At 43.0% G+C, this 8,348-nt stretch overlaps 1 long non-coding RNA gene across 1 annotated transcript in view; it reads right to left on the bottom strand.

Moving 5' to 3' along the window:
- Nucleotides 1–7,788: 7,788 nt before the first annotated feature.
- The window catches only part of LOC134603644 (uncharacterized), an 87,438-nt gene continuing 86,878 nt past the window's right edge, over nucleotides 7,789–8,348 (bottom strand). The window contains exon 3 of the long non-coding RNA XR_010090476.1: nucleotides 7,789–7,908. This is a non-coding gene — a long non-coding RNA (uncharacterized LOC134603644). The remainder of the gene's footprint in view (nucleotides 7,909–8,348) is intronic.

Below are 8,348 nucleotides of genomic sequence, written 5' to 3'. Positions count from 1 at the left end.
GACCACCTCTCTCGAAAACTTCAATAACACCTCCGCTCTTTTTGAAATTTATCCTATTGTAGCAGCCGCACACGTCTGGGGTAAAGAATGGAGTGGAGTCAGGTGTTTTTCAGATAACATAGCTACCTGTGATATAGTGAACAAGGGCCGCTCTCAATCACTAACGATTATGAAATTAATAAGGAGACTAACCTGGCTGGCGGCTAACCTACAATTCTGTATTACTTGTTGTCACATTCCGGGTGTTCAAAATAACGCTGCTGATGCTCTTTCACGTTTAAATTTACAGGAATTTTTCAAGTATCACCCAACAGCAAACCCGCAACCCAAGGCGGCACCAAGCTTCCCAGAACTAATTATGATTTAAGTTCTCTCTTACAGCATAGTAAATTTCTCGCTCAGGCAGGCCTGTCAACTAACACAAGGAAAGCCTACTCTAGAGCTTACAAATTGTTTAAAGATTTTGTTCGTGATTATCACGTAATAAATGTTTTTTCTGTTGAAACTGTTGTCGCGTTCACATCTTTTTGCCATATTTCTCTTAAATTAGCATACAACACTATCAAACTCTACTTAACAGGCATACAACACTACATGTTAACCAACCATCCCAACAAAACTCCATTTCTTACGTCTTACCCAGTTAAAAGCATATTAAGGGGGATTCACAGATTATCAGCACACAATCCCATCAAAAGACTTCCCATAGACAGTAAACTTTTTAAAAGTATCTCCGATGTTCTCGACACAACCCCTTTTGAACACACCACGAACTTAATTATAAAATCAGCAGCTTATTTGGCTTTCTACGGCTTTTTGAGACCTAAAGAGTTCTCAGTGGAAAAAGCAACCGATTCTGAGCTTTGCCTCCAAAAGAAACACCTACACAAAGAACAAGACCACTATGTCTTATCCATTTCCCGTACTAAAACTAGCCAAACAGGTCCCCCGTTAGAAATTAAATACTATCCTACCTTTACCAAATGGTGTCCTATACCACTTTTAGATAGTCTAGTGAGGTCCCAAATCACTTCCAACCCAGCTAGTCCACTATTGGCCATACAAGGGAAACCCCTAACAACCAAGCAGTTTATGTATTACATTCGTACTCTGTTACTCAGGCTTGGACATAACCCACACGCATTCACGGGTCATTCCTTTCGCATTGGTGCCGCTTCAGCTGCCTCAGGTAACCACGTACCGACTCACATCATTAAAAACATGGGAAGATGGAAGTCTTCTGCATACAATAGATACATTCCTAACCCTGTAAGTGAAATAAGAATGGCTTTTCATAATATGTCTAAATAATGTTTGTATTTAAATAAACTTGTATGAATTATCAAGAAATCGCTTCTAATCATTTTTGCCCTCTTTTACAGGCCTAACCTCACGTCAGTTTCGGCACACCTCAACTGACTTACTAGTACTAATACTGCTTCTTTTCCATTGTCTAACGTCCTCGTAATGTGCCGTACACAAATAGAAGGCTTGGCCTGGAATTGTGGGAGGTACAACTTGCCCTATATAAACGTAATACTATCCTACTACCTGTCAGCGACGATCCCGGAAGTGCCCCTCCCACCGCACCCTCAATTTATTATTTCTCCTAGGTGGGCCCTCTTTTACAGGCCTAACCTCACGTCAGTTTCGGCACACCTCAACTGACTTACTAGTACTGATACTGCTTCTTTTCCATTGTCTAACGTCCTCGTAATGTGCCGTACACAAATATATATATATATATATATATATATATATATATATATTAGCTTGTTGATCCAGAGTGAATTACAGTCTTTTGAGGAAAAAAATTAAAATTGCACTTGTGGGGAGAGCGGTTGTCCTAATTTAAATGAACAATAACAAGGACACGTGGATGGTTACACTGAGATATTGTGTATAGCTGCAGCTTAATATCTGTATTTTCCTTTGGCTCACCTTGCAAATCCTGGCTCAGTGCACTTTCATACATAGCATCACCAACGGACTTTCTCTTCTGAAACAACAGAGGACGGATTACAAAGACAAAAAGGGTTATTGTTTGGAATTCAAAGTGAATTTCACCTTAAAAGGGAAACTATAGTACTTGGAATAAGCCTTTTGTCACTTACCTGAATCAAGCACCGACGTCCCTCAGCGATGGGTCAGGTTTCGCCTCTACTTCTCCTCCCAAGACGTCAGCCATCAGGGACCAATGCGCATGCACTGGGAGTGCCACAATCGCATTAGGACAACCCCATAGGAAAGCAGTGAATCAATGCTCTCCAATGGGGTTTCTACTCATGCTGAATGTCCTCAAGTAGAGCGTGACTGTATGTGATATATGTATTCACTGACTGTGTGTTATGTATGTATTTACTGACTGTGTGTGATGTATGTATTCACTGACTGTGTGTGATGTATGTATGTATTGACTGTGTGTGATATACAGTGCCTTGACAAAGTATTCACCCCCCTTGACTTTTTACCTATTTTGTTACATTACAGGCTTAAGTTCAATGTTTTTATTAATCTGAATTTTATGTGATGGATCAGAATCAGTTTGTGAAGTGAAATGAACAAAATATATACCGTATATACTCGAGTATAAGTCGAGTTTTTCAGCACATTTTTTGTGCTGAAAAACCCCAACTCGACTTGTACTCGAGTCACTGTCTGTATTATGGCAATTTACATTGCCATAATACAGACAATGGGGCTGTGTAGGAGGAGGGCTGGCAGGGAGCGTTTACTTACCTCTCCTGCAGCTCCTGTCAGCTCCCTTCTCCTCCGCGCCGGTCCGGTCAGCTCCCCTGTCAGCTCACAGTGTAAGTCTCGCGAGAGCCGCGGGGTCATAGCGCGGCCGCAAGATTTACACTGGGACTTGCAGAGGGAGCTGACCGGACCGGCACGGAGGAGGAGGGAGCTGATAGGAGCTGCAGGAGAGGTAAGCGCTCTCTGCCAGCCCCCCTCCACTGAACTGCCAATGCCACTGGACCACCAGGGAGTGAGAGCCCCCCTCCCTGCCATCTATCAAGCAGGGAGGGGGGGACGAAAAAAATATATAAATAATAATAAAATAAATAAAACAATAATATTAAAAATAATAATAATATAATATAACAAAAAATGTTTTTATATTTAAATAATAATTTTAAAAAAATAATAATAAAAATGCCCACCCCCCACCAAGGCTCTGCAACACATACACAAACACACACTGCATCACACACACACACACACTGCAGTCATACACACACACACACTGCACTCATATACACACAGCACTCATACACACACACTGCATTCATACACACACACTGTAAATAAATATTCAATTAATATAATTTTTTTAGGATCTAATTTTATTTAGAAATTTACCAGTGGCTGCTGCATTTCCCACCCTAGTCTTATACTCGAGTCAATATTTTCTCAGTTTTTTGGGGTAAAATTAGGGGCCTTGGCTTATATTCGGGTCAGCTTATACTCGAGTAAATACGATACATAAAACAATTATTTAGAAATAGAAAACAGAAAATTGGCATGTGCGTATGTATTCACCCCCTTTGTTATGAAGCCCATAAAAAGCTCTGCTGCAACCAATTACCTTCAGAAGTCACATAATTAGTGAAATGATGTCCACCTGTGTGCAATCAAGTGTCACATGATCTGTCATTACATATACACACCTTTTTTGAAAGGCCCCAGAGGCTGCAACATCTAAGCAAGAGGCACCACTAACACTGCCATGAAGACCAAGGAACTCTCCAAACAAGTAAGGGACAATGTTGTTGAGAAGTTCAAGTCAGGGTTAGGTTATCAAAAAATATCCAAATCTTTGATGATCCCCAGGTGCACCATCAAATCTATCATAACCAAATGGAAAGAACATGGCACAACGGCAAACCTGCCAAGAGACAGCCGCCCACCAAAACTCACGGACCGGGCAAGGAGGGCATTAATCAGAGAGGCAGCACAGAGACCTAAGGTAACCATGGAGGAGCTGCAGAGTTCCCAGCAGAGACTGGAGTATCTGTACATAGGACGGCAATAAGCTGTACGCTTCATAGAGTTGGGCTTTATGGCAGAGTGGCCAGAAGAAAGCCATTACTTTCAACAAAAAACTAAATTGCACGTTTTGAGTTTGCAAAAAAGGCATGTGGAAGACTCCCAAAATGCATGGAGGAAGGTGCTCTGGTTTGATGAGACTAAAATTTTACTTTTCAGCCATCAAAGAAAGCGCTATGTCTGGCACAAACCCAACACATCATATCACCCAAAGAACACTGTGACGGACCGCTGGCACTCCGACCAAGTACCTCCGCCAATCGATGCTCCTAGTGCTCGCTAAGGACTCCAAACACTCCAACTGACACCATCAGCACTGCAGACCCCACTTCCAGGGATGCAGCTGCGCTGGGGTCTCGCCGTCTCCACCCACCCTGGACCCAAGGCCAGGATCCAGCTCCCAGTGAACCTCTCTTTCCCCAGAGGGCGTCGCAGGAACAGAACAGCTCTTACAAGAGCTCAGTGATTATAGCAAGAGAGTATGACCAGCATAGCAATCCCTTGTAGCTGATTCCCCCAATAAGAGACAGGACTCAGATTGAGGGTGAAGAAGAACTGCGGTTTAATGACACACACACTGCTTTTATGCAATTCTCCCATGCAAGGGAGACGCCCACAGACAATTATGAATTACCCAATCACACACTGGTTACATCCCACACATCTCCTCCCCTTAGCCTGAGAGGTAACCCAATTAGCCGTACAGTTTAAAACATACTTTTTACCCAACTTTCATAACTCTAAAACTATACATCCAATATTAATAAAAGTCACATATTATTACTCAGCACATTTCAAATTCAAACATACCCAAAAATCATTCAAATCCGTTAAGCCGTTCGGGAGATAGATATAAGTCACTTTTGACCGACTGCAAGCACATTTTCATGCCCAAAAGAGTTCCATAGAGTTGGGCTGCGCAGTCGGTCAATTTCACACAGAAAAAATGTCTAAGTCTCATTCGAATGCACGAACGGGGCCGTTCGTGTAAATAGCCTAGTCTAACAGTGCGTTCGAATTGTTGAACGCACTTCGATTCCAGCCGAAGCGTCGAAGTTCATGAGAAGGTAAGGGTCAGCGGTGTTTGTGCAAATGTGTAGCCAATTTTAGTTCCATAGATTCAGTGGCACGCACAGCTGACCGCGTTCGACTAAATTAAAATAACTGCCGCCACGTGTTTGGTTTTCGAATGGCGGCCACTTCGACTACTTCAGCACTTCGACTGCATCCGAAGTGCCAGTTTAAAAGTACAAATCCTTTCTCTGGGAGTTAAAGGGCCAGCAGCAGCACAACACAAATCCATAATGGCCAACCTCCCAGGGACCATAATCACATGGCAAGAGGCTGGCAAGTAGTCCTCTCCAGGCACAAGTGGCGATGTTAATTTTGCCACAAACACCACCCCCACAGTGAAACATGGTGGTGGCAGCATCAAGCTGTGGGGATGTTTTTCAGCAGCCGGGACTGGGAAACTGGTCAGAGTTGAGGGAAAGATGGATGGTGCCTTGAGCAAAACCTGTACCACTCTGAGTGTGATTTGAGACTAGGATGGAGGTTCGCATTCCAGCAGGACAATGACCCCAAACACACTGCTAAAGCAACACTTGAGTGGTTTAGGGGGATACATGTAAATGTGTTGGAATGGCCTAGTCAAAGCCCAGACCTCAATCCAATAGAAAATCTGTGGTCAGACTTAAAGGATCACTATAGTGTCAGGAAAACAAAGTGGTTTTCCTGACACTATAGTGCCCTCCCCCTCCCGTGGCGCTGAAGGGGTTAAAACCCCTTCAGCCACTTACCTTATACCAGAGCCGGGCTCCCTCCGCGCTGGTGTCCTCTCCTCCCCTGCCAACGTCAGCTCCCCCGTCTGACGTCACCGGAGCCGAATGCGCGGCACTGCCGCGCGCGGATTCAAAGTGTCCATTTCTCAATGCTTTCCTATGGACGCTCTGCGCGATGGAGGCATAATATGCCTCCAGCGTCGCAGATGCGCCTCTAGTGGCTGTCCTGAATACAGCCACTAGAGGCTGGCTTAACCCCAAATGTAAACATAGCAGTTTCTCTGAATCTGAAGGGTTAAAACCTGAGGGACCTGGCACCCAGACCACTTCATTGAGCTGAAGTGGTCTGGGTGACTATAGTGTCCCTTTAAAGATTGCTGTTCACTCGCGCAAACCATCCAACTTGCAGGAGCAGGAGCAGTTTTGCAAGGAGGAATGGGCAAAAATCCCAGTGGTAATATGTGGCAAGCTCAGAGACTTATCCAAAGCGACTTGGAGCTGTGATTGCCGCAAAAGATGGCTCTACAACGTATTGACTCTGGGGGGTGAATAGTTATGCACATTGACCTTTTCTGTTATTTTGTCCTATTTGTTGTTTGTGTCATAATAAATAGATAAAAAAACATCTTCAAAGTTGTGGGCATGTTCTGTAAATTAAATGATGAAAATCCTCAAACAATCCAATCCATGTTAATTCTAGGTTGTGAGGCAACAAAACACCGAAAAATGCCAAGGGGGGTGAATACTTTTGCAAGGCACTGTATGTATTGACTGTCTGTCATATTTGTGATGGGTGTTTAAATCAAATTTTAAAAAAATGTAGGCCCATGTGTGAATGCAGGTGTTTACTTTTACAGTGTCACATGCACACAGTCCTACAGTCAGACACACAGTCATTTGCACACAGTTATAAACATATAGCCAAATTCACACAGTCCCAGGCACACAGTCACTATGTAGGTCACTGGGAGCCCCTGCTGCCATGGTGCGCTGTGCAGCTGCACTGCTTGCATACTCCTAAGGCCGGCCCAGACTATAAACACCATGCCTCTGCATTCTCACTGCTCAATTTCCTGACATTTAGGAGTTAAATTACTTATTATTTATGCAGCCCTAGCCACACCTCCGTGCATGTGACTTACACAGCTTTCCTAAACACTTGCTGTAAAGCGAGATCTAATGTTTACACTTCCTTAATTGCACTGTTTAAATTAGAATGTCTTATATTTTGTTATATTGTAGCCTGCTAGAGCCTGTAGCAGCCTCGTGTGTCTGACTCAATCAATCTTAAAGATAAGATTCAAAATTACATCATTTTTTCCTTGCAGGCTGTGTGAGTCATAGCCAGTGAGGTGTGGCTAGGACTAAATAAACAGAGACAAAAGTGATTTTGCAGTGAGACTGAGATCTATACTCTAAAAGTGCTTTAAAAGCTAAAGTGGTTTTGGTACTTAGAGTATCATTTTTAAATTTGAAATTCTCTCTTTAGTAAATAACCCTGTAGGAAGGTAGCATGGCTGAGTTTACTATTATCAACCAGATTAATAAGTTTACATTGAGTCACAAGCAACCAGAGAGGTTAGTTCTGTATCTGTACATGTCAGAGGACGTTGGTTTTCTATTGCCTTCTAATGGTGTCTGTATTATTTAGGAGAAATACTTATAAACAGAAAATCAATTTAGGGACGGGGTTATTACAAAAAAAAACAAAAACATGCTGCCAAATGCAAGGATTGGGCACAGAATGGCATTTTATGCAAATGAATGCATTCCCATGATTTGTGCGGTGTATCACCACAAAGTGCAGGTACGGTACAACAACACAAACCCTTCAAAGCTCTCTCGTGGGATGCAGGAAAACAAGTCTTACCAAGAAAAGGCTGACATTTCCTCTTCACACTCATTCTTTGCTGCTGTAAACCTACCTCTATTCTCTCTGTCTGCTCCATGTCCCTGATCTCTGGTGTTGATATCTGTTCCTGGTCAGCTGTTTGCCCATTAGGGACGGGGATTTGTCTTGGTCTCAGAATTGGAGGGCAGAACGTTTTCTTTTTCTTTACCGTCTTCCTGGCGGGATCTAAGGGAAGGACAAACATGTATCTCCTTTGTCAAAAAGTTGCTGACTGGCACCTCTTTATTATTTTTTTTTTATATAATTCTTTATTTTGTCAATGACAAACATAAGTGAGTTATGCAGTTATGTGGCTTGCGCAGAAGCCTCAAAATTGTACAAGTGGTTTACATGACAAGCCATTTACATCATTCGTATTAAACATCCGTCTGTCATTGTTTTTCAATAATATTGTAAGAACAACACTTAGGAACATATATAACTTAACTTGTAACTTTTGACCAAATGACAAAGTTGTCGTTTTGTTACAGTGGTTTGGGTGTGTCGAACTTATAGGCCGGGTTACCGGTAAGCTCGGCCTAGAATTGAGGGAAGGGGTAGTGGAAAACTGGTTGTAGAAAGGGGGGGGGGATGGGTAGGGGGAGGAGGAGGGGGTGGTCCTGGAT

This window comes from Pelobates fuscus, chromosome 3 (assembly GCF_036172605.1).
Source record: "Pelobates fuscus isolate aPelFus1 chromosome 3, aPelFus1.pri, whole genome shotgun sequence".
Classification (NCBI taxonomy): domain Eukaryota; kingdom Metazoa; phylum Chordata; class Amphibia; order Anura; family Pelobatidae; genus Pelobates; species Pelobates fuscus.
The sequence above is the reverse complement of the archived record's forward strand: the minus strand, read 5'-3'. Positions and strand labels throughout refer to the sequence as shown.